The following is a 24,888-nucleotide window of genomic DNA, read 5'->3' as shown; positions in this document are numbered from 1 at the left end:
TTATTAATGCATACATGGTGGAAAATGAGTTACTTGAACGTTCTTTGGTGCCAAAAACAGTGACTAAAAGTGTTAAATGGGAACCGCCTGATGGAGATATGGCTAAAATCAATTTCGATGCCTCGTTTCAACAAGATCTTAACACTTCCAAGGCAGGTATAATTGCAAGAAATAAAGATGGATTAATTATGGTTGCATACATTAACCCGAGTACAAATATCTCGACACCAGAAATGGCAGAAGCTTGGGCGTGCTTGCATGTTGTCACCTTCGAGGAAGAGTTAGGCTTTCGGGAAATCTGTGTGGAAGGTGATACGTTGATGGTAGATAATGGGGTAACAACTATAGGGGAAGATAGATCTTGTATTAGCAATGTGATTAAAGCAGTTAAGAGCAAATGTGCAAATTTCACAAAAATAAAGTTTCAATTTGTACCTTCTTCGGCCAATACCACTGCACATTGTAATCACTGAATTTTTCCCCGATAGGTTTTTGGGCCGGGCTGGTCTCATATGGGCCCAACGATTGGGTCCGTTGGGATTTAATTTTGGACTTGTTTTTGCCCATTTTTAATTTTTGTTTTAAATATTAATAAAATAGTAATAATAAAATTTTGAAAAAAATACAAAAAATATAAATTACATTTTGGCCCCTAAACTTTTCAAAAATTATGTTTTGACCCCTAACTTTTTATAAATTTACATTTTGACCCCTAATATTTTTTAAATTACACTTGGGCCCCTAAAATTTCTAGAAATTACACTTTAGCCTTATATTTTTCTAAAATTGCATTTTTACCCTAAAAACTTTGCGCCCTCTACAATTTAGTCCTTCTAGACTTGTCAAATCACCCAATCGGCAGCCGAGCTACTCCATCAGCCTCCCTAGGCCATTATTGCTCCACTGCCACCTGCAAGCAAAGAGAAAGAAGACAAAGTAAGCAGATTAAAAGGAAGAAATTGAAAGGGAAGGGGGGTTCTCAAATTTCAAAAATAAAAGAAAAAAAAGAGAGAGAAAATTCAAAAAAAAATAAAAACAGCAGCAAACCAAAGAGCCCCCACCACCGCTATATCCGTGCCACCGTATCTTCCGCCGTAGCACCGCCGTCGTCAACACCTACAAAGCAAAGCAAAAAAACAGCAAGAAATCAACAAAAAAACAACAACCAAGAAGAAAAAGAAGCAGCCAAGAAGAAAGAGAAGAAGAAAAAAGAAGAGAAGAGGGGGCGTCAGAGACCGTCGCACCAGACGGAGGAAGCGACGACGGCGAGAAAGAGGAGTCGAAGGGAAGGAAGAAGAAAGAAAGAAAGAAAAAGAGAAAAAAAAGAAAGAAAAAAGAAGAGAAAGAAAAAAGAGAAAAAGGAAAGAAAAAATATAAAAAAAATATAACAGTCGGGTCTATCAACTCGACCCGACTGAACCGACCCGACCAGTGCAACCCGCGACCCGACCCGTGCAACCCAGCAGGCCACCAGCAGCAACCCCCAAACTCAAGCAGCCCACAGCAAAAAAAAAAGCAACAGCAAAAAAAAAGCAGGCCATTTTTTTTAGCAGGCCACGAGCAGGCCCATTCCAGTAGTTAGGCAGCTCCAGCAGCTCCAGGCCCGTTCCAGCAGCAGGCCAGCATCCAGTCCAGCAGGCCCAGTCCGCCAGTGCAACCCAACAGCAGTGAAGCAGGCCCAATTCGTAGCGGCCCAATCTGCAAAAAAAAGAAAAGAAAAAAGAGAAAAACAAAAAAAAACAAAAAAGGTCCGAATTGTGTAACCCGTTGGATCAAGTCCATAACTTTGGGCTTTTGGTAATCTTTTTATCCTCGTTTTAAATTAATCCGTATATTTAATTGTTATTTCATTTCAATTTAATTAGTACTTTTAAATAGCACATTTAGAAATATTATCACATTTATTTTTCTTGCATTTTTAAAATTAAAAAAATATTTTAATGCATAAGGCAACGAACCGGTTTAATATCAAGTCATCGAATTCATCGCTATGTTGGGTGGATATCGATAGCTCATGTTAAATTCGGGACGCCTTTTTAAAAATAAAAAAATATCCAAAAATCCTTGTGTTTTTTTAAAAATTCTCGTGTTTTAATAGAACCCCGATTAATTTTTTAAATGGAATCGGTTTGACACTAATTCGTCGATTTCATCGCCATGTTGGGGTGAATATCATCGATTCGTGTTAAATACGGTACGTTTTTCAAAAACAAAAAATATAAATTACATTTTGGCCCCTAAACTTTTCAAAAATTACATTTTAACCCCTAACTTTTTCTAAATTTACATCTTGACCCCTAATATTTTATAAATTACACTTGGGCCCCTAAACTTTCTAGAAATTACACTTTAGCCCTATATTTTTCTAAAATTGCATTTTTTCCCCAAAAACTTTGCGCCCTCTACAATTTAGTCCTTTTAGACTTGTCAAATCACCCAATCGGCAGCCGAGCTACTCCAGCAGCCTCCCTAGGCCATTATTGCTCCACTGCCACCAGCAATCAAAGAGAAAGAAGACAAAGTAAGCAGATTAAAAGGAAGAAATTGAAAGGGAATGGGGGGTTCTCAAATTTCAAAAACAAAAGAAAAAAAGAGAGAGAAAATTCAAAAAAAATAAAAACAGCAGCAAGCAAAGCCTCCACCACCACCCTCGCGCAAACACCACCACCGCAACCACCACCACCACCTAAAAACCCAATCAAGAAGCAACAAGAATTTAAGAAAACCCAAAATAAAAAATAAAATCAAAGAAAACAGCAGCCACAAGAACCATTTTTTTTTAAAAAAGAAGGGTTACCTTTGAGTCGTCGGCCACCAAGTGCGGAGAGGAGCCGAAGACGAGCACGGCGGCGGTGCCTTCCACTTTGGGGTCGTCAAAATAGAAGAGGAAGATGGGAGAAAGAAAGAGAGAAAGGAAAAAGGAAAGGAGAGAAAGAAAAGAGAAAAGAAGAGAGGAGATACCGACCATCGTCGCACCACCAAGGGAGGATCGTCACGGCGGTACAAGCAGCGGCGGACAAGGGTTCGAGAGAGGAAGAAGAAGGGGAAGAAAGAAAATAGAAAGAAAAAAAGAAAAAGAAAGAAAAAGAAAAAATAGAAGAAAAAGAAAAAAAATAATAAAGAATAAAAAAACAGCAGCAACAGACTAGTGTAGAATCAGCGGGTTGATCCAGCAGCAAAAGCCCAAAACAGCAGGCCCACAACCCGCAGCGGGCCACTGCCTAGCCCAACGCCAAGCAGCTCCAGCAGGCCAGCTCCAGCAACCCCAGGCCTGTTCCAGTAGTAGGCCAGCGTCCAGTCCAGCAGCCCCAGGCCCGTTCCAGCAGCAGGCCAGCATCCAGCCCAACGGCCCAATCTGCAAAAAAAAGGGAAAAAGAAAAGAAAAAGGAAAAAAGGAAAAAGAGAAAAGAAAAAAACAAAAAGGCCCGAATTGCGTAGCCCGCTGGATTAAGCCTATAACTTTGGGCTTTTGGTAATCTTTTATCCTCGTTTTAAATTAGCCCGTATATTTAATTGCTGCTTCATTTCAATTTAATTAGTACTTTTAAATAGCATATTTAGAAATGTTATCACATTTATTTTGCTTACATTTTTTAAATTAAAAATATATTTTAACGAATAAGGCAACGAATCGATTTAACATTAAATCGTTGATTTCATCGCTATGTTTGGTGAATATAATCGGTTTGTGTTAAATACGGGACGCTCTTTTTAAAAAAAATCGAAAACATTCAAAAATTATCGTGTTTAAAAAAATGAAATAAATAAAAATAAGAATTTATCGTATTTTAATAGAATCACGATTAAATATTAAATTAAATCGATTTGACACTAATTCAATGATTTCATCGCTATGTTGAGTGAATATCATCGGTTCGTGTTAAATACGATACGTCTTTTCAAAAAATTTCGTGTTTCAAAAAAATAGTGTTTTCAAAAAAATTCTCGTGTTTCAAAATTGTCGTGTTTTCAAAAATTGTGTTTTTAATAATTTTCGTGTCTCTAAAATTCTCGTGTTTTAAAAATTTTCGTGTTTCAAAAAAAAATTCGTGTTTCAAAAAGAAAATTCGTGTTTTCAAAAAAAATCTCGTGTTTCAAAATTTTCGTGTTTTTTAAACAAAAGTTTCGTGTTTCTAAAATTCTTGTATTTTAAAAAAATTCGTGTTTTCAAAAAAGAAAAAGTTGTTGTGCTTTAAAATTCTCATGTTTCAATCGGATCACAACTAAATATTAAATTGAACTCATATTTTTGAAAATGAAGACAACGCGCGTTTAACGAGATACCAATTTTGGGCGTCGCGAGGGTGCTAATACCTTCCTCGCGCGTAATCGACTCCTGAACCCTAATTTTCTCTGGATTTTGACGTGGACCTAAAATTGCCTCTGTTTTAGAAAAGTTTTTTTTTTTTTTTTAAATTCTTTTAAAAAGAGATTTTTGAAGGTGTCCAATCACACCTAGAAAAAAGATCGGTGGCGACTCCTTTTTTTTAAATAAAATCAAAACTCAATTTTCAAATTTTCAATAATCACTTCGACTAGCGCCCATGCCCAAAATTTTAGGTCGCTACAGCTGGCGACTCCACTGGGGACATTTTTTGAGAGTCGAGTCTGATGTTAAACGTGTGTTGTCAAACATTTCTTGTTCAAATTAATTTTTAATCGTGATCCTTGAATTTCATTTTTGAAAAGTCATGCATTCGCATTCGGTTTTTTAATTAATATTTTTCTAACTTGTTTTATCTTTTTATTTTTTTCAGCTTTAAGTTTTACGATTTTTTTTATTTTTTTAGTAAAAATAAAAAAGGTTTGTGAGTTTCTCCCCACACACCGTGCACTTGCATTCTTGCATAACATGAGGTCTCTACCCGGGCTCCGTCCGTTTAAGTGGAAGTAAACGCTACGCCTTCGTGAGTTAACTCGTCACTCCGCACAGGCTAGTGAATTACTTCCGGGTTACATATGACTTATGCTTTCGTGAGTTAACTCGTCCCTTCGCATAGGCATAAGTAAATGTAATCCCTCGAATTGGGCTCGTGAGCCTATGATGGGTGATGACTGAGGCTCCATACTAACCTTAGTAGGTGACAGTATGGACAATTCGAGTACCTTTCTAGAACCAAAACCACATATAGTGAACCGTACGAGCCACCCAATTAGAGCCATGTCGAACCTCTGTCCGTTTGATAGTTACCAAAATAAGTACACGGGAGAAAAGCCTCTTAGCTTTTATTTCTTTTACATTTACGTTTATTTGCAAATGAATTGAGTCTATTTAATAAATTGGGCCGGATAAATTGTCTGATGGTATGTGGGGTAGGTTTCTTGTAAAGCATGTTGGGGCAAAAAATAAAAAAATAAATAAATAAATATGGGTCTGTTCCACCAAATTACATGATTGAATAGCTTAATTTGTTAAATTTTCCATAGTCTTTATTTTTTTCCTCTGTTTATTTCTATTGTGATCTCTAACCAAGGTTATTTGTTCTTCATTTTATTTTTCATCATGCATCATAGACATCTCATTATGAAGGTGTTGGTTAAAGATTGGTTGCCAAAAACGAGTTTCTGATGGAGGAGCCAATTACACGAGTAACTGAGAAAAATGTTGTAGTCCGAGATTGGTCTTTGAGGACTCAAAAAGTAAAAGGGGACAGTTTAAAGGAAGGATACACCTCTGATCTTCCCGAGCGTGTGACTTTGAATACTCGTTAGAACGATTTCGAAGACTTGACTGGGATTTGGAAACAGTGGGATTCAGGCACTAGGGGCATCTTCATTGGCAAAATATTTTGTAATGGACTCTTTTGGATTAATGAAATGCCAAAATATGGGGCTAACTTGAAATCAACACCATTTTTTGCATATTTATGCATGACTGACATTCATCATCCATTCATTCATTCATTCATTGTATGTATATATCACCCTAATCATTCACTAAGGCCAAAACCATATAATCCACAATTGCAACACTACAAGTCTGGAATCACGTCATTCTAGAGCTATGGATGTTGAACTCAACGAGAGTGATACAATTGAGGATGTTTCAATGATACGCTCTTATCCCCCAAGACATATTTTGAACAATTGAACTGTTATGGACCTCATTGTAGTTTCTAAGTCCTCTCTAGAGTAATGCCTAATGTTAATTCTCCATTATTTTGTATGTCCCTAAGTAATGGGATTCCTTTTGTAAGAGCTTATGTTTGCTATTTATCATTTCAATGGACATTAATAAATATGCATTTTGTTATGATCTTTTCATTTTTATCAGTTTCATAATTACCCCCATCGCTTCATATCCTTTCTCTCCATGTATCTCATTTCATAACATTGTGTGTGTTGATTCCAATGCTTTGATGCTCCCCTATAGCAATCTTTTCTATCCGCCTTTCAAGTGCTTAGATATCCATGGCATGAACAATCCTGTTACAAGTCTTGAAATTGATTTCGAGAAGGCTGTTTGTTTAGGAGAATTTAAAGCCGAGGAAGATGCTGAAAATTGTGACCGGCCTCCTGACTTACTAAGAATGGTTGAACAAGAAGAGAAATAGATTTTACTCCATTAAGAATCTGTTGAGACAGTGAATTTGGGGAGTGAAGAAAAGAAACAAGAAGTGAAGATTGGGACTTCCATTTCGGAGAACACCAAACAAAATTTGATCGTCTTGCTCCGTGAGTACAAATATGTATTTGCCTGGTCTTATCAGGATATGCCAGGGTTGAACACAGATCTTGTGGTCCATAAGCTCCCACTGAAACCAGAATGTAAGTCGTTCGGCAGAAATTAAGAAGGATGGGACCCGAAATGCTGTTAAAGATAAAAGAAGAAGTTAAGAAACAATTTGATGCCGCCTTCCTACAAGTCTCCAAATACCCAGAGTGGGTGGCTAACATAGTCCCGGTATCGAAGAAAGACGGCAAGGTTATAATTAGATAAAGATGGGTCCCGAAGATATGGAGAAAACCACATTCGTGACAATATGGGGGACCTTCTGCTACAAAGTAATGCCGTTCGGATTAAAGAATGCTGGGGCAACATATCAGAGAGTCATGGTGACGTTGTTCCATGATATGATGCACAAAGAAATAAAATTTTACATCGATGATATGATTGCCAAATCTTGGGAATAAAAAGAGCATGTTGGAAATCTCAAGAAGCTGTTCAAAAGGCTAAAAAAGTTCCAGTTGAAGCTAAACCCGGCCAAATGTACGTTTGGGGCTACCTCGAGAAAACTACTAGGTTTCATTGTCAGTGAGAGAGGTATTGAAGTTGATCCAAACAAGATAAAAGCTATACAAGAACTGCCACCTCCGCGTACACAAAAGGAAGTCAGAGGATTTTTAGGAAGGTTGAATTACATTGCTCGATTCATCGCTCAACTTACCAACCAGTGTGATCCAATTTTTCGACTCCTTCGAAAATATAATCCAGGAAAATGGAACGAGGAGTGCCAAACGGCCTTTGACAAGATAAAACAGTATTTGTCTAATCTTCCGGTATTAGTACCGCCAACACTTGAAAAACCCTTAATATTGTACCTGACCGTGTTTGAAAACTCAATGGGTTGCGTACTGGGGCAACATAATGAGTCAGGGAAAAGAGAAAAAGTGATTTACTACCTCAGCAAAAAGTTCACAGAATATGAAGCAAAGTACCCGTCAATTGAAAAATTCTGTTGTGCATTAGTCTGGGTAGTTCGGAGGTTCAGACAATATATGTTGTATCATACAACATGATTAATTTCAAAGCTAGATCCATTAAAGTACTTGATGGAATCACCCGTACTCTCAGGGAGAATGGCACGATGGCAGATCCTATTAACTGAGTATGACATTGTATATGTGAGCCAAAAGTCGATAAAGGGAAGCGCAATAGCTAACTTCTTGGCAAGTCGAACAACGAAGGAATACGAGCCTTTGAGATTTGATTTCCCAAATAAAGATTTGATGTGCATTTCAGAAAAAGAGGGCGAGTCATCAAAAGAGAAGTTATGGAAGATGAGCTTTGATGGTGCATCAAATGCATTGGGGCATGGGATCGGAGCAGTCTTAGTGTCACCTGAAGGGGACCACTACCCGCTTACTGCCAGATTGAATTTCTTCTGTACCAATAAAATAGCAGAGTATGAGGCTTGCATCATGGGACTCCGTGCAGCTAGCAGGAGGAAAATTGAAATTTTAGAGGTACACGGGGACTCAGCATTAGTCATTTATCAAATTCGCGGAGATTGGTAAGTAAGGAATTCAAAATTAGTCAAATATCGCGATCTGGTGACAGAATTGGTCAAAGAATTCAAAGAAGTGACTTTTAACTATTTTCCACGAGAGGAGAACCAATTGGCTGATGCCCTAGCCACATTGGCTTCGATGTTCAAAGCAAACAAAGAAACTAAGATAATGCCCATCCAAATGAGTATATACGAGACTCCCACACACTGTTTTACTATTGAGGAGGAGTCAAATGGACGGCTATGGTTCCATGATATCTTAGAGTATATCAAAAATCAAAGGTATCCCGAGCAAGCAAACGAGAATGACAAAAGAACAATCAGGAAATTGGCGGTTAGATTTGTTCTTGACGGGGATATTCTATACAAAAGAGGAAAAGATCAAGTGCTCATGAGGTGCGTGGACGCTGTTGAAGCCAGAAAAATACTTGAGGAGGTTCATGAAGGAATTTGTGGAACGCATGCCAGTGGTTTCACTATGGCCAGGCAGATTATGAGACTTGGTTATTATTGGCCGACGATGGAAAGCGATTGCATTGGTTACGCACGAAAGTGCCACAAATGTCAAATTTATGGCAATAAAATTCATGCAGCTCCATCGCCCCTTCATGTCATGACTTCTCCAAGGCCTTTTTTTATGTGGGGTATGGATGTTATAGGACCAATTTCCCCGAAAGCTTCCAATGTACATCGATTCATCTTTGTGGTTATAGACTACTTCACAAAATGGGTAGAAGCCACTTCGTTTGCTAATGTGACAAAGGCTGCAGTCTGTAGGTTCTTAAAAATGGAGATCATATGTCGATATGGTCTGCCTGAAAGAATCATTTCAGATAATGCTTTAAATTTGAACAACAAGATGATGAAAGAAGTATGTGAGCAATTTCAGATAAAGCATCATAATTCTTCACCCTATCGCCCGAAGATGAACGGAGCGGTAGAAGCTACTAATAAGAATATAAAGAGGATTATCAGGAAGATGACTGAGACATATAAAGACTGGTATGAGAAGGTACCATTCGCTTTGTACGCATATCGCACCTCTGTACGGACGTCTACAGGGGCAACTCCTTTTTCTCTAGTCTACAGGATGGAGGCCGTTCTGCCTATCGAAGTAGATATCCTATCCCTGCGCGTTTTAATGGAGACAAAGTTAGCAGAATCAGAGTGGGTTCGAGCTCGGTATGATCCGCTAAATCTTATTGAGGGAAAACGCTTGAAGGCAACTTGTTATGGACAGATGTACCAGAAAAGGATGATCACGGCCCATGATAAAAAGGTGTGGCCAAGATAATTTCACGAAGGAGAGCTCATTTTAAGAAAGATCCTCCCGATACAAAAAGACTTTAGAGGAAAATGGTCACCAAATTGGGAAGGGCCATACGTTGTAAAAAAGGCATTCTCGGGAGGGGCTCTGATGCTCACTGAGACGGACGGGAAAGAATTACCTAATCCAGTGAACTCATGTGCTGTGAAGAAATATTATGCCTAAAAAAACAAGAAACAAAAAACAAACAAAACAAAAAACAAGAAAAAAAAAGAAGAAAAAAATCAAGATGAAAACCCGAAAAGGGCTTCTTGATAAACAGAAAAGATTAGGATGTAAACCTGAAAGGGCGTCCTAATGAAACAGATTCGGACTTAAGGAGCAAGACAACCTGAGTGGGGAGTCGAATGGCGAGATTATAATATTTGAAACATTCTCAGAAGCTCGAAATCTTCTACACAGGAAACCATGCTCGAAAAGATCATTGACAAAGAAATGTGGAGAAGTTCATGCGTTGGATAACTAGAGCATTCATGGCCATTGGATTCACTTTCCTTTCTTTACGATGCTTTCTTTATTTGAACTATTCCTTGTCAATTTTCTTTGTTTGTTGTTTTTGAAAAGAATATGAATGTGAGGTATTGCTTTCATGCCTACTTTGCCATTTCTTCATGCATCTCGTGTTTGATTCATTTAAATGATAAATAGTAAGATGACATACTCTAAACAAAAGGAATGTTGAACATTACCTGGATGAGAATGTGACAAGTACAAGGGCCCCAAAGCAGGAACAAAGTTCAACAAGGGGGCAGGAGGGTGGTATACGAAGAAATGTGGATTACTCACAGAACTTGAGGATGAGTACAAAATTGGAGAGAAAAGTCAAGAATTGAGGAAATAAATGCAGACCCTTACGAAAATCAAAAGTGGGGCACGTGACAAACAGCCCAGGGTGCATTGCATGATCATGTAGACACAAAAGCATTTAGGACAACCATGTGCATATCATAATAACATCATAAATGACATATACAGGTATACCAGTAGAGCAAGGAATACTGGGAGAAAGCTGCAAAGAATCAATGAAGAATAAGGCTTTTAGCTTTACCAGATGTTTTTTGAAACCCTGTTTCTTTCAAGAAATATTTTTCACTTTCTATTTTTTTCAAATATCAACTCATAATACGAGAGGTAAGTTGAGCCTCGGGTCACGCTGAGGTATTTTTAATTTCGGTCTTTTTTTAAAATCAACTCATAATACAGAGGTGAGTTGAGCCTCGGGTCACGCTGAGGTATTTTTAATTTATGTCTTTTTTTTAAATCAACTCATAATACAGAGGTGAGTTGAGCCTCGAGTCACGCTGAGGTATTTTTAATTTATGTCTTTTTTTTAAAAAATCAACTCATAATATAGAGGTGAGTTGAGCCTCGGGTCACGCTGAGGTATTTTTAATTTCGGTTTTTTTTAAAAATCAACTCATAATACAGAGGTGAGTTGAGCCTTGGGTCATGCTGAGGTATTTTTAATTTATGTCTTTTTTTTAAAAAATCAACTCATAATACAGAGGTGAGTTGAGCCTCGGGTCACGCTGAGGTATTTTTAATTTATGTCTTTTTTTAAAAAAAATAAACTTATAATACAGAGGTGAGTTGAGCCTCGGGTCACGCTGAGGTATTTTTAATTTATGTCTTTTTTTAAAAATCAACTCATAATACAGAGGTGAGTTGAGCATCGGGTCACGCTGAGGTATTTTTAATTTCTATCTTTTTTTAAATCAACTCATAATACGAGAGGTGAGTTGAGCCTCGAGTCACGCTGAGGTATTTCTTTTAAATTTCTGTTTTTTTCAAAAAAATCAACTCATATTGCGAGAGGTGAGTTGAGCCTCGGACCATGCCGAGGTATTTCTTTTAAATTTCTGTTTTTCAAAAATCAACTCATATTGCTAAGAGGTGAGTTGAGCCTCGGGCCACACGCCGAGGTATTTTCAGTTTCTGTTTTTCAAATAAAAAGGAAATTTTTGGATAGTCGAACAAAATTCAGTGCTTTTAAGTCTTTGCTCTATCCCTGTTTCACAGCGATGACCAAAGAGGGGCAGCTGTAATCACTGAATTTTTCCCGGATAGGTTTTAGACCGGGCTGGTCTCATATGGGCCAAACGATTGTGTCCGTTGGGATTTAATTTTGGACTTGCTTTTGCCCATTTTTAATTTTTGTTTTAAATATCAATAAAATAGTAATAATAAAATTTTGAAAAAAATACAAAAAATATAAATTACATTTTGGCCCCCAAACTTTTCAAAAATTATATTTTGACCCCTAACTTTTTCTAAATTTACATCTTAACCCCTAATATTTTGTAAATTATAATTGGGCCCCTAAACTTTCTAGAAATTACACTTTAGCCCTATATTTTTCTAAAATTGCATTTTTGCCCTAGAAACTTTGCGCCCTCTACAATTTAGTCCTTCTAGACTTGTCAAATCACCCAATCAGCAGCCGAGCTACTCCAACAGCCTCCCTAGGCCATGATTGCTCCACTGCCACCTGCAAACAGAGAGAAAGAAGACAAAGTAAGCAGATTAAAAGGAAGAAATTAAAAGGGAAGGGGGGTTCTTAAATTTCAAAAACAATAGAAAAAAGAGAGAAAATTCAAAAAAAATAAAAAAAAACAGCAAGCAAAGCCTCCACCACCACCCTCGCGTAAACACCACCACCACAACCACCACCACCACCACCACTACAACCACCAAAGCCACCACCTAAAAACCCAATCAAGAAGCAACAAGAATTTAAGAAACCCTAAAACAAAAAAAAATCAAAGAAACAGCAGCCACAAGAACCATTTTTTTAAAAGAAGGGTTACCTTTGAGTCATCGTCCACCAAGTGCGGAGAGGAGCCGAAGACGAGCACGGCGGCGGTGCCTTCCACTTTGGGGTCGTCAAAATAGAAGAGGAAGAGGGGAGAAAGAAAGAGAGAAAGGAAAAAGGAAAGGAGAGAAAGAAAAGAGAAAAGAAGAGAGGAGATACCGGCCATCGTCGCACCACCAAGCGGGGATCGTAACGGCGGCACAAGCGGCGGCGGGCTAGGGTTCGAGAGAGGAAGAAGAAGGGGAAGAAAGAAAATAAAAAGAAAAAAAGAAAAAGAAAGAAAAAGAAAAAATAGAAGAAAAAGAAAAAAAATAAAGAATAAAAAAATAGCAGCAGCAGACTAGTGCAGAATCAGCGGGCTGATCCAGCAGCAAAAGCCCAAAACAGCAGGCCCACAACCCGCAGTAGGCCACTGCCCAGCAGCTCCAGCAGGCCAGCTCCAACAACCCCAGGCCTGTTCCAGCAGCAGGCCAGCATCCAGTCCAGCAGCCCCAGACCCGTTCCAGCAGCAGGCCAGCATCCAGCGCAACGGCCCAATCTGCAAAAAAAAAGGGAGAAAGAAAAGAAAAAGAAAAAAAGGAAAAAGAGAAAAGAAAAAAACAAAAAGGCCCGAATTGCGTAGCCCGCTAGATTAAGCCTATAACTTTGGGCTTTTGGTAATCTTTTATCCTCGTTTTAAATTAGTCCGTATATTTAATTTTTGTTTCATTTCAATTTAATTAGTACTTTTAAATAGCATATTTAGAAATGTTATCACATTTATTTTGCCTATAACTTTGGGCTTTTGGTAATCTGTTATTTTCCCTTGTCCTCAATTATTGTCTCTTTGATTCAAATCTTGATCTATATAATAATTAAACATAATACATTAATCTCATACACATTTCACATTCCACTCAATGCATATGACCCTTAAATTTTCATTAATTACACATTTTCCCTAAACGTTAAATCTTTGGCAATTTAGTCCTCTAACCCGAAAATCATCAAATTAACCGTTTTCTAAGAATAAAATTATAGAAAAATATACTAGGCACTTTAACAGTCCATATTATGCATAAAATTCACTATCAAACCTTGAAATTTTGTCATTTTAACAATTCAATCATTAAATCAAAATCTAACAAAAATCACTTCACAAAACAATGAAATACCACAATCAAAGCTTTAAACACATAGCTATCATAAAAAAATTCAAGATTCATCAATGGGAACTTTAAAATTGTTAACAAATTCAAAAACAAAGCTACGGGCTAGCTAGACCTAGTTGCATCAATCTCAAAAACATAAAAATCATTCAAAACGGGATCAAATGCACATACCATGCAAGAAGAAATTAAATCAAAGCTTTTCTCCTCTTAAATGGTGAATTTTGGTTCTCAAATGACAAAGCATGAAGATGATAAATTTGTTTTCATCTTTTCTTACTTAAATTTCTTTTTAATTGTTAAATTACCACTTTACCCTTATCATTAATTAATAATTTCAATAAAACCATGCCTATGCACATCCACTAACTCTTTAAATGATATATTTACCATTAAAGTCCTTTAGTTTAAGATCTCAAAGCTATTGGATCCCTTTAACTAATAGAACTCAACTATTACCCTTTTTACAATTTAGTCCTTTTTACTTAATAAACTATGTAAACTTCAAAATTTCTTAACCAAATTTTTATACAACTCTAATGACTTAGTAAATATTCTATAAATAATATTTACGAGTTGACACAATGGAAATTTTTTAGTCTCGAAACCACTATTCTGTCACCACTAAAAAATGGGATTTTACAGAAAGGGTCCGATAATTTCTTCCTTCCTAAAGAACCTGAGGTGACTAGTCCTGCTTCTATTGAATAAACCAGTTAAGAGGGAGAAGAGGATTCAGAAAATGTTGCTGCCGTTAACCAACCAACTGAGGGAGCGAATTAATTTTCTTGTTGTAATTATATATGTCTCCTTTTCCATGATTGAATCAAAACTAGTTGAAACTTATCTTATTTTCCAGATTTATTTACCTTTGTTGCTTACCCTCTGATCCTTGCGGTTTTTTCATATTTTGTACTCATTTTAGCAGTTTGCAGATTCTCCTCCTCATCTTATACTTTACATAACTATCCATCAGCAGGAACCTAACTATACAACACAATATAACTAAATAAAAATTAAAGGGACTAAGCCAGATTTTACGTAACATGCACATAGGGATAACTTTCAAGATCTTACTTTCTGAGGATAAGCTAAATCGATACTTTAATACCACTAATTAATTCTCGCTTACTACCGTAATAGGTAAGAGATACAAATTAACCACTAAGATTTTGACTTCGTTGTGACACAAAAGATTAGGTTATATCTCCAAAATGAGAATTAAGAGACTTGTGTCTGACGATATTCCTAATCCTTTCAATTTTTTAGATACCTTAAAATATCTAAGGGTTAAAAATTTTATGATCTCATTACTAAGGCTATTTTAAAGATGAATAATGCTCACTCTATGAGGATGTTGAGTTTTTCAAGGGGAGAAAGAATTTGAGACATTGTCTTTGAAGAAGAATATGTTGATATTTCTCAACATATTCTTTTAATTTCAATTGATAAATATCAATGATAGTTTGTTATACCTGATATTATTCAAGTAGCAACTCTAGATCAAGACAATGTCGTTGAACCTCTCAATTAAGTAACAAACTCTACAACCTCAAGAACTAATGCCATTAAGAAGGTATACTAGAGAAAGAGTTATAATGGCTTTAGTGGCATATTTTGACCTTGAGCTACATTAAATGGATGTGAAGATTGTGTTTCTCAATGGTAATATTGGTGAGACGATTTATATGGCGCAACTAGAAAACTTTGTGTTCTGTGATGCAAAGTTAATGGTTTGCAAATTAAAGAAATTCATTTATGGGTTTAAGTAGATCTCCTATCAATGGTATTACAATATTTACCAAGTATTTATCTCATTTGGTTTTGAGATGGTTTTGGTTAATGGGATTAAGCATAATCTTAATCAATGCCCCAAGATTGATTTTGAGATTACAGAAATGCATAAGATTCCCTGCACGTTTGGATATTGCATACATTGTTGGGATGTTGTGTAAATATTTGAGCAATTTGAGTATGGATCATTGGAAAGTAACCAAATGATTCATGCATTATCTTCAGAAATCAAAACATTATATGCTCACATATTAGAAGTCTGATAAGTTAAAGATTGTCAGGTATACAAACTCCCATTTTAATGGAATATGAATGCAATTTTTTTTCACTAGGGTGCAAATTGTGACAATAAGTTGCAATAATTTATTCCAATACCAATAGGAGCAAATCAAATTCAAAACACATAGAATTTAAACTCATGGTTGTTAAAGTAAGAGTTTAGAGTGGTTAGGTGTCTATAAAGCATCTTAAGACGAACTTTATGATTGTGGATCCGTTTACTAAAGGACTATCACCCAAGGTTTTTTATGAGCACACTGCTCATATGGGTGTAATGTCATTTCAGGATATTCAATTTTGTGGGAGTTTGTAATTTTAAATGCTTTTCCATTATAGACACATTTCAGTTATTTTAGTTTATGGATATTAAGGTTATTTTCTATAGAAATAAGGTTTATTTGATTTATTCACACTTTGATTTTGGTAAGGCTTGATCTCACAAGGTTTAAGGAGCATCAGTTGGAAATAGACATGTTTAGATCAAATTGCAAGTAATTTCTATGCTACATATTCATACTTGATCTATGTCATTTATTTTTATTAATATGCGTGATCAAGGATGAATTTAGTTACAATATATGTAACAAAAGTCGACTTAGTTCTATGTTGACATAATTAACAAACGAGATTGTTTGGAATACCTTTAGGATATAATAGTAAAGTTTTAAGCTCATAAAGTTTTATAATGACATGTAATTATAGAGTAAATAGTATGTATGTCTATATATGTGGCCTAAGTAGGAGATTCTTGGGAAAATATGGACATCACATATATAATAAGAATAATTATATGTTATTATTTCATATCATAAAATGTTAGCAGAATTAGAAAAATATGTCAAATGTAATCGAAGATTAGGATTTTAGGTTGCTTTTCCAAAAATTTAGGGAAATAGGTTGTTTTTGGAGAGACAATAGAAAAATGCCTCCTGTTGGATATGTTTTTATCCCAGCTAAACGTGTCCCCATGGCGAGTTTCTTAAAATCGCAACCCAACCTTAACCCTACACCCGAGAATCATGGTGACTATCTATAAACGTGTTATCGTTTATATTAAAAATATCACACCAAAAAAAATAAGAAATTAAATTTGTAGTGTTCGCAAGTATACGAGTCAAATTGTAATACACTATATGTGTACAACAAAACACAGGAAGTATTCTGAAGATTGTACCTAAGGGAGGATGGAATAAATCTATAAAAAATCTCTTTACAATAATAAGTCTAAATAGTAATAGTTAAATAATATATTACAATAGATCATAAAATGGATTAATAAGAGAAATAATAACTAAAATAAATAAACAACAACAAATGGCTAATCAAATTAAAGCAGCAGGAAGATTAACTCATTTCAAGGTTTGTAATTAACTTCAAATTAGGGTTTTAGGATGGATTATCTATCAATTAACCAATTATTACCTCTCGGCCTCTAACTGATTAATCGATTGGTTGATACTCGTTTATCTCTTAACCTCACTTTCTCAACCAGGATAAACTACATTTTACTTGACCAAACTTATCTCCCGATCTCGTTTAACCTATTATTACTTCCTAGGTTTGCTAAGCCTAGGGTTTAAGAACACGTAATCTATACCAACTAATCCTCTCGAGAAACCTTAAATCCTCCGTTAATCACATCCCTATCCACTCGTTAATCTCCCCTAAGGGATTTAGGCACTCATGTTATTCATAATCTTAATCTCAATTGCATAAAACATGTAAAAAACATGATTAAATTGAAAGAGAAAAAAGATTAGAATAATCATGGATTTGATGTCGATTGAAAAACGGAGTAGTTAATCTCTCAATTAGAATAAAAAATGTCATCACTTGCAAAGGTAAATAACTAAAATACTTCAATATTATAAAATAACTCTTAGATCGAAATCAATTCCAAGAGGAAAGAACAAAGAGTTTATGAAAAACTAAAAGAAAACTCAATCTAATCCTAATCCTAAACTACGATGGTTTTGAAGGCATCTAAGACGACTTAGTTACATCAAACCCCTAAGGTATTATTTATAGGGTTGTTGGCAGCCTGAATTTGGTCTTCACACGTCCGAGGTCTTCATATAAATTCGATTGTGGAAACAAAAATAGCCCTGAAAGACTTAGGCACCACGTCGGCCCTGTGCCCTGCCATGCAATGCTTATAGTGCGGCACGATAAGCCTTTTGTGCGTTTTATGGTTCGTTCCATGCTTTGACAACTTGAAAAAGCTTGTGGATCACTCGTACCTTGCTCCCATATCAATTGGGCCTATGATTCATCATCCTACACACTCACTTTAACACACTAGCACTACCTAAGGCCTGTGTTGGCCTAAAAGGTTAGAACACACAAAATGTGTTAAAAAACACTTATTTTACTAATATTTAATCCTAACTAATAAATACTGAAAACATAATATAAAAATACTAAATTGGCTAGAAAACGAGCTTCTGAAGTGCAAAAATAGACCGAAATTACTACTATATTTGACGATAAGTCAAATACCCTTATAGTTAAGTCTTTGATTGTCCTCGAGCAAACTAAATAAAAACCAAATAAAAATCGAAAACAAACTAAACTAAAAATGAAAAATAAACATGCAAGAAAGAAAAATGTACTTGAGCTAACTTGATACATGAAATTTGATAGAAATATATTAACAAGATAATGTAAATAAAAATACAACTCTAACATGATATACAATGGACTCACAACTTCTAAAATTAAACTGGTTAGTTCAATAAATTACAAAGCAAATAAATAAAAGAATGTTAAGTATAGGTTTCCATCAAAACAAATATACAATTATTTTTAAATGAATATAAGTGGTAAAAATATCAATCCTTGGCACAATTTCATCTACATAAGCACTACCTAAGTCACATAGGACTTTTCAGCTTGTAACATTCTACGACTTAGGTTGGTTTGGAATTCAAAGAACAAGCTCGACAAAATGGCTAAGCACGAAAGTAGTTTGGCATGTGATGTTGTCTTCGACACTCCCCCAATTGTACATGTAGCTCACCACCTTATATTCACTTCTCTCACATTCCTTAACTCTCCATTTACTAAGGTGTCATATTGTATTCATGAGTACAATCGTCCGAGCTCATATTTTTTTGAACAAATGTGAGCGTACTTTTTTTCCAACTCACTTTGCTTTTATATATATTTTCATTGATATTTTCTCAGTTGGTATTTTGCCTTATTTTTATACAAGCTCAATGAATCTTATACTTACTATACCAAACAATTCCTTAGTTCACTCTTTATTTTTTTTCTTTTGAAACAACCACGATGTATCTACCTAATCCATCAATATCAATGCCTGGACGTTAAATTCATGCAAGGACCAAGAAATAAAGGATCAAATAGAATATTCTTTAGACTTAATGTTTCATTCATGGTTCATCAAGAAAATAGATTAAGGCTCAAAATAGGTGCTAGGGAAAATATTTACGGAATAGCATTTTGGCTTGAAAAATATTCTACCAAACAATGCCTCAGGTTGTCCCTAGGTAATTCTATACATGGATTAAATCAGACAAGTCTATCAATTTCTACAACCTACAATTTAGTTAAACATGCAAGCTATTTATATACCTATTTACCATGTGGTATACTTAACGCCTTAAATTTATTCAAAGTGTAATAAATTGAACTAAGTAGTCTAAAATTAAATAATTTAGAATCAATTAATATCAAACTAAATTTACATTTTATTTGAGAAAATCCTATGAGCATGCTCCTAACCAGTCACTTGTATATCTACAAATTCAAGCATATAGAAAACATACAAAATTAAAAATTAAAAAACTACTAAAAATAAAGGAAAATAACAGAAAAATTTTAAAAATTTTCCTAAGTCACCCCAACACTTTATTTGGCACATTGTCCCTAATGTGCAATAAAAATATAAAGGAAAGAGGTTGCCAGATTGGCGTGATTCGTGCAGCACAGTTGGTGGGACTACTCCTTTCATTTTTGGCTCAACATTACTGTGCCTTCAAAATTTTGGGGTTCCTACTATAAAATACTAAAAATCTAATTAATAAAAATCAAAACAAATGAATAACAATCATCCTAGATAAAAAATAAAGTACACTGTCTAATTTTTTAAAAAAAATTAAAAATTGTTCAGAACTAGTCGGACTCAGGCTCCGACTCCTACTTATTATCTTCCTCATCGCTCGAAGGTGGAAATCTCACGAACATGTCTGGTAGTGGTGTTGGTGTCGGCCATCCATTTTGTTGCACAAGGCGACTCATAATATTGCCCATGTCTTACATCTAATGCATTTTCTATTCGGAAATTGACATGTTCATCAATCATTTCATTTGTGATATTTGTGCTTTAGTCCTCCTTTTACCAGGCCTTTGGGGATCCCTCCTATGCTTTGTTTGCTGTTCGGAGTCCTAATTTTGCTTTCTTTAGAGTTCAATGAACTGGTTGTACATGTTGCCCCCAATTACGTTCCTCATCGGTCGCATGAATGGTTCGACAAGAGACAAGAAAACTTCAACTCATCTACATAGGGTTGTGATCAAGTGCGGAAAAAACATACTTTGTTTGTGACTCTATATGCACTTCATCATCTCTTCGTAGCTCCAATGGTTGATGCAAATCTAGTCTTTCTATAATATCAAATAAAGCATAATCGCTCTATATGCAGTGATGTCAGAAGTATTGTGTGTAGGTTGTCACACCTCAAAATTGGGCCTAGTAGTTTTGAGGGTAATTTAGGGATTTTAGCTCTAGTGTGCTTGGAAATTTCGTAGCATGGTAAACCAGAAATGTCTTCATCTATGGCATTTAGAAGATTAAAACAATTTTTGAAAATAATATTCTAAAGACCTTTAATTTTGAATAGAGGACTACTTTGAAAAGAGGGTGAAAACTAGGAGTACTATAAGGGTTAATCTACCAAAGTTTAAAAATTAACCTGTTTTTTTCCCCACCTACATAAAAATCATGAAACATTTTCCCTTCTCTTTGTTTTTGCTGTCCCTTGCATTTCTAAGCATCATTCACTTATTTTCTCTTCCAAACATCAATTCTTTTTATTCCTATCAACTTACAAGTGTTAAATCTCTATAGAATTCCTTAAACAAGAACACCATTGATTTTCCCATTGCATAACTTGTGAGTTTTTTTGGATTTCCAACCAAATGTTAATTTTTCTCCCATCGAAGGTAACGATTCGATTTCCTATTAGTTTTAAATGGAATCTAGTCTTTTAAATATAGTTTTTACCTATTGAATCGAATGTTTTGAATAAAAGCCAAAAATTAAGTCATTAATGGTAGGTTTCGAGATTTAAAGGGAAAATGATTTTCAAAGTGTTTTTCAACTTGTTTTTATGTGATTAGCAGGTTTCTAAACATTCCTTAAAGTTTAATTAAAGAATTCTAAGGTTTTATTGAATTTTCGTGAAAATTACCATAGTATGTCAAAATTTTGAAACCATGAATCTGTATAGTTTTGAGTAATTGGAAGGTTGGGAATTATTCTTGGCCGTTTAATTAGTCGATTGGAATCAGGTTTATGTGATAAGAACGAGTAACTGTTGAGATTTTTGTGTTTCCACTAAGCTTATCAAAATTTTAGTTTCATAAGAATATAGCTTCATTGGTAACCCGAACTTGGAGACCCCAGCACGACATTCTGTGAGTACTTTTGATTTCAACTTCCCAACACCAATTTTCTACACTTGAAACACTTATGTGGGTATTCCATCTAATTACACTAGTGGAAAATCCGCAAGTAGTATTGGTTTTAATGTAGGGATTACAAAAATGGAGGATGTACTTCCTACAACTTACATCGGCGAAGGGACATCCAACCCTAGACACTTAACTACGGTTGATAAAGAAGAGGAAGCTGAGAATGAAGAAAATAAAGGGGGAGCTAAGAACAAAGAGGGATCTAAAATCGATGATGATCTAATCTAGGAGTAAAGGCTGGATGGTTCGAAAATTGCATTAGTTTTTGAACCGGAGGTCATTCTTACTGAACTAGAAGGGACTGGTTCTAACGGTGAAGGTTTGAAAAATGCTGGAAGAACCCATCTAGATTTTACGACATATATAGCTCTACCCCACATGCTTAATGTCAACCTTGATGTTGAAGGTGTATTAGAATTTCCAAAACTTCCTCATAGAAGACTAGGTCATGAGAGTTCTACGAATTTCGACCATTACAAGTTGGAATGGAGTTTTCCTCCAAAGGTACTTTCTTTGTTGCAATGAAGCGGTATAACTTAAAGCATAGGGTAAACTTCTATGTTATAAAATCCCAAGTCAAAAAATATGAGGTCAAGTACGCAATGTGTGACAATAGATGTCCGTGATAAATTATAGCATTTGTGAGAAAAAAGACGGGGTTCTGAACAGTAAAGAAATATAATGCTTCTTGTACTTGTGTTATTGTAGGTACATCACAGGAGCATCCTAAATTGGATTCTAACTTGATCTCTGACATTGTCTTACGTATGGTGAAATACTTTTGTTGTTGCAGGTAAGTTATAAGATCATTCAAAATTGGATTCTGGCATGATCTCTAACATTATCTCTCCTATGGTGAAAGTGTGATCTAGAATTTTGGTGCCGGTTTTGATTGTCAATATCTGAAGTCAATACAATTACACCATGTCATACTAAAAGGCATAGGTTTCAATATAGAAGGGTATGGAAAATATGCATAACAAGTGGGATAAATCATATAATGATTTCTGGTAATGGTGCAAGGTATTGAATTAGTACGTACTTGATATCATCATCTATCTACAAATGGAACTTGTGTATAATGGCAATCGAATTGTCCAAGTGAAAATAATATTCCATCTTCTTTTTTTTGGACATTCAAGCTATATATTGAAACATTTTGGTATTATAAGTCATTAGTCCAAATTGACAGCACATTCATGTACTGGAGATATGAACATCACTTGCTGCTAGCTATTGTATAAGATGGTAATCAAAAAATTTAGGCAATAACTTTTGCAATTGTTCAAAGAGAAATCGCTAATGCGTGGGATTTCTTTTTAACTAATTTGAGAAAACATCTTTTATCGCAACCCGGTATATACATCATTACTTCTAGGGCACCCGGAATATAGGTTGCAATTGATCGACGTGGAAGCCTATGGGATCATGCACACCATAAGTAGTGTATACCTTATATCGAGTCAAATTACATGGGCCAATTTCATAAGGATGCTGAGTGGCGCCATGTTATTAAAATGGGTACGTAGTAAATATCATTTTCTATATCATTCTTTAACATATACATTGTTTTCATACATTGATATACTCTTTATTTTCTTTGACATGTTACAAGCTTATCCAACATCGATTCCATGAAATTTTAGAGAACTTGCAGGCTATAAATGAACGCGGTGTGAAATACCTTGACGGGATACCCAATGAACAGTGGAATGCAAAAATTTCGTATTGAAGGGGACGCGTCATTTGCTGGTAACGTCAGTGGTCAAAGAAACATATTCCTGCTTATCAGCCTTGTTTCCAAAGTGAGCGGAAAAATATGTTGGATAGATAAAGGGAAACCACATTTGGTGCGAGGAAGTGATAAAAGATATTACAAAAAATGCAGAAAAAGTGAACTCTATGTCTGCAGTGTGTCACTTATATCTTAATCAAATATTTTGTGTTATGGGGTTCTATAGACTCGAAGAAAGTATTATCAAGGGATTATACCATGTATACTTGAGACACAATACCTACGAAAGTGAGAGATTTCAAGCACTTCTTTTTCCAAGCGGACAAGCAATTGTTGTATGTACCCCGGCACATCTAGATTGTATGAGCTATGTTGATGAAGTGTGCAAACTAAAACACATATATAAAGTATGGAAATATGAATTCCCACCTATCCCAAAAGAAAGTATGTGATCATCTGTTTCGAGTGCTTTATTCGAGTTGCTACCAAATATTAAGTTGCGTCGCAAGCCAAAAGGTCGACTTAATTCTAGTCGAATACATAACAATATGGATATTCGAGAGAAGATAGATCAACCGAGGTTATGTAGTTATTGTAAGAACCATAGGCATAGAAGGACAACATGTCCACACTTGGAGGGAACATTGAGGAGAGGATCGAATTAAAAAATTTATTCATTTATTCATTTTTTCCATTTTTGGGTAAATTGTAAATAAGTATATTATTTATGTTAAAATACAATATAATCCAATATAAAAAATTGTTTCCATTTTTTTTGTAAATTTTGAATAAGTATATTATTGATGTAAAAATACAATGCAATACAAATAAATTTTTTTCATTTTCTTCGTAAATTGTAAATAAGTATAATATTGATGTAAAAATAATAAACAAATACTTTTTTTATAAAACATGAATAAGTATATTATGGATGGAACAATTTAATACAAACTAAATGATGATTTACATGAGAAAAAATTAAAATGAAAAAAATCATCTCCATCTTCGGCCCCAATGTATGCCACAACCCAGTGGGTGTCGGTTACGAGGATGATTTCGTTGTGGTTGGGGTTTTGGCTCATCATATTCATCTTCATCTTCACCTCCATCTCCACCTCTATGATCTTGATCTTGATATTCATCTCCAACATTTTCTTCATCTTCATTTTGTTCTTTCATGTTGGAATGTTTTTGCATCCTAGGTTCCCATTGTATATCATCGATGGGGGTGTTTGTGACACTATCAATGGAGAATTATATGGTGTTGGATAACCTGGTTGTGGATAGAATGCTGAAATTGTAGGCAATGGAGGATACATTGGTTGTTGTTGTAAGTAGTGGTGTGTAATATGCTCCTAGGGATGGAGGTGTTGCAAAAAATATTCCTAGAGAATGTGTTGATGCATGATATGATGGTGCATAGTGTGGTGCTAGTGTAAAAAACATGGGGTTAGTAAAAGCACCAAAAAAATATAAACCATATTGACGGGAGGTGGTGCACCCACCAGTATAGTATTTGGTGTTAAAGCTGAAGATGATGAACTCAACGCATGTACTCCTGATCCCAACCTTATGTGGGGTCGTGTTGGCCTTCTAAAATGAATTTGTCTACTCCTTTCCTCCTATAGTAATAGATATGCTTTATCGTGAATTCTAAACTATGTCATGTAATCTAAAGAGGTTGCAAAATCTGCTCGAACAATTGGTTTGCACATAGGTATGAAATTGTACCTAAGTTACTAGGTGTAGATATATTTGGCATGGAATTTAGGCCAATCTTCATTGGTTCTCCCCCGCAAGTCGATCTCGTTAAGTTCATCGAGCTCCTAGGGTGACATCGAAAT

The 24,888-nt window shown here is 35.4% G+C and overlaps 1 pseudogene; it reads left to right on the top strand.

The window, feature by feature from the left end:
• The window catches only part of LOC121214569 (triosephosphate isomerase, cytosolic-like), a 35,100-nt pseudogene that overhangs the window by 7,813 nt on the left and 2,399 nt on the right, over window positions 1-24,888 (top strand).

The sequence above is a fragment of the Gossypium hirsutum genome, chromosome D02 (assembly GCF_007990345.1).
Source record: "Gossypium hirsutum isolate 1008001.06 chromosome D02, Gossypium_hirsutum_v2.1, whole genome shotgun sequence".
Classification (NCBI taxonomy): Eukaryota; Viridiplantae; Streptophyta; class Magnoliopsida; order Malvales; family Malvaceae; genus Gossypium; species Gossypium hirsutum.
The sequence above is the reverse complement of the archived record's forward strand: the minus strand, read 5'-3'. Positions and strand labels throughout refer to the sequence as shown.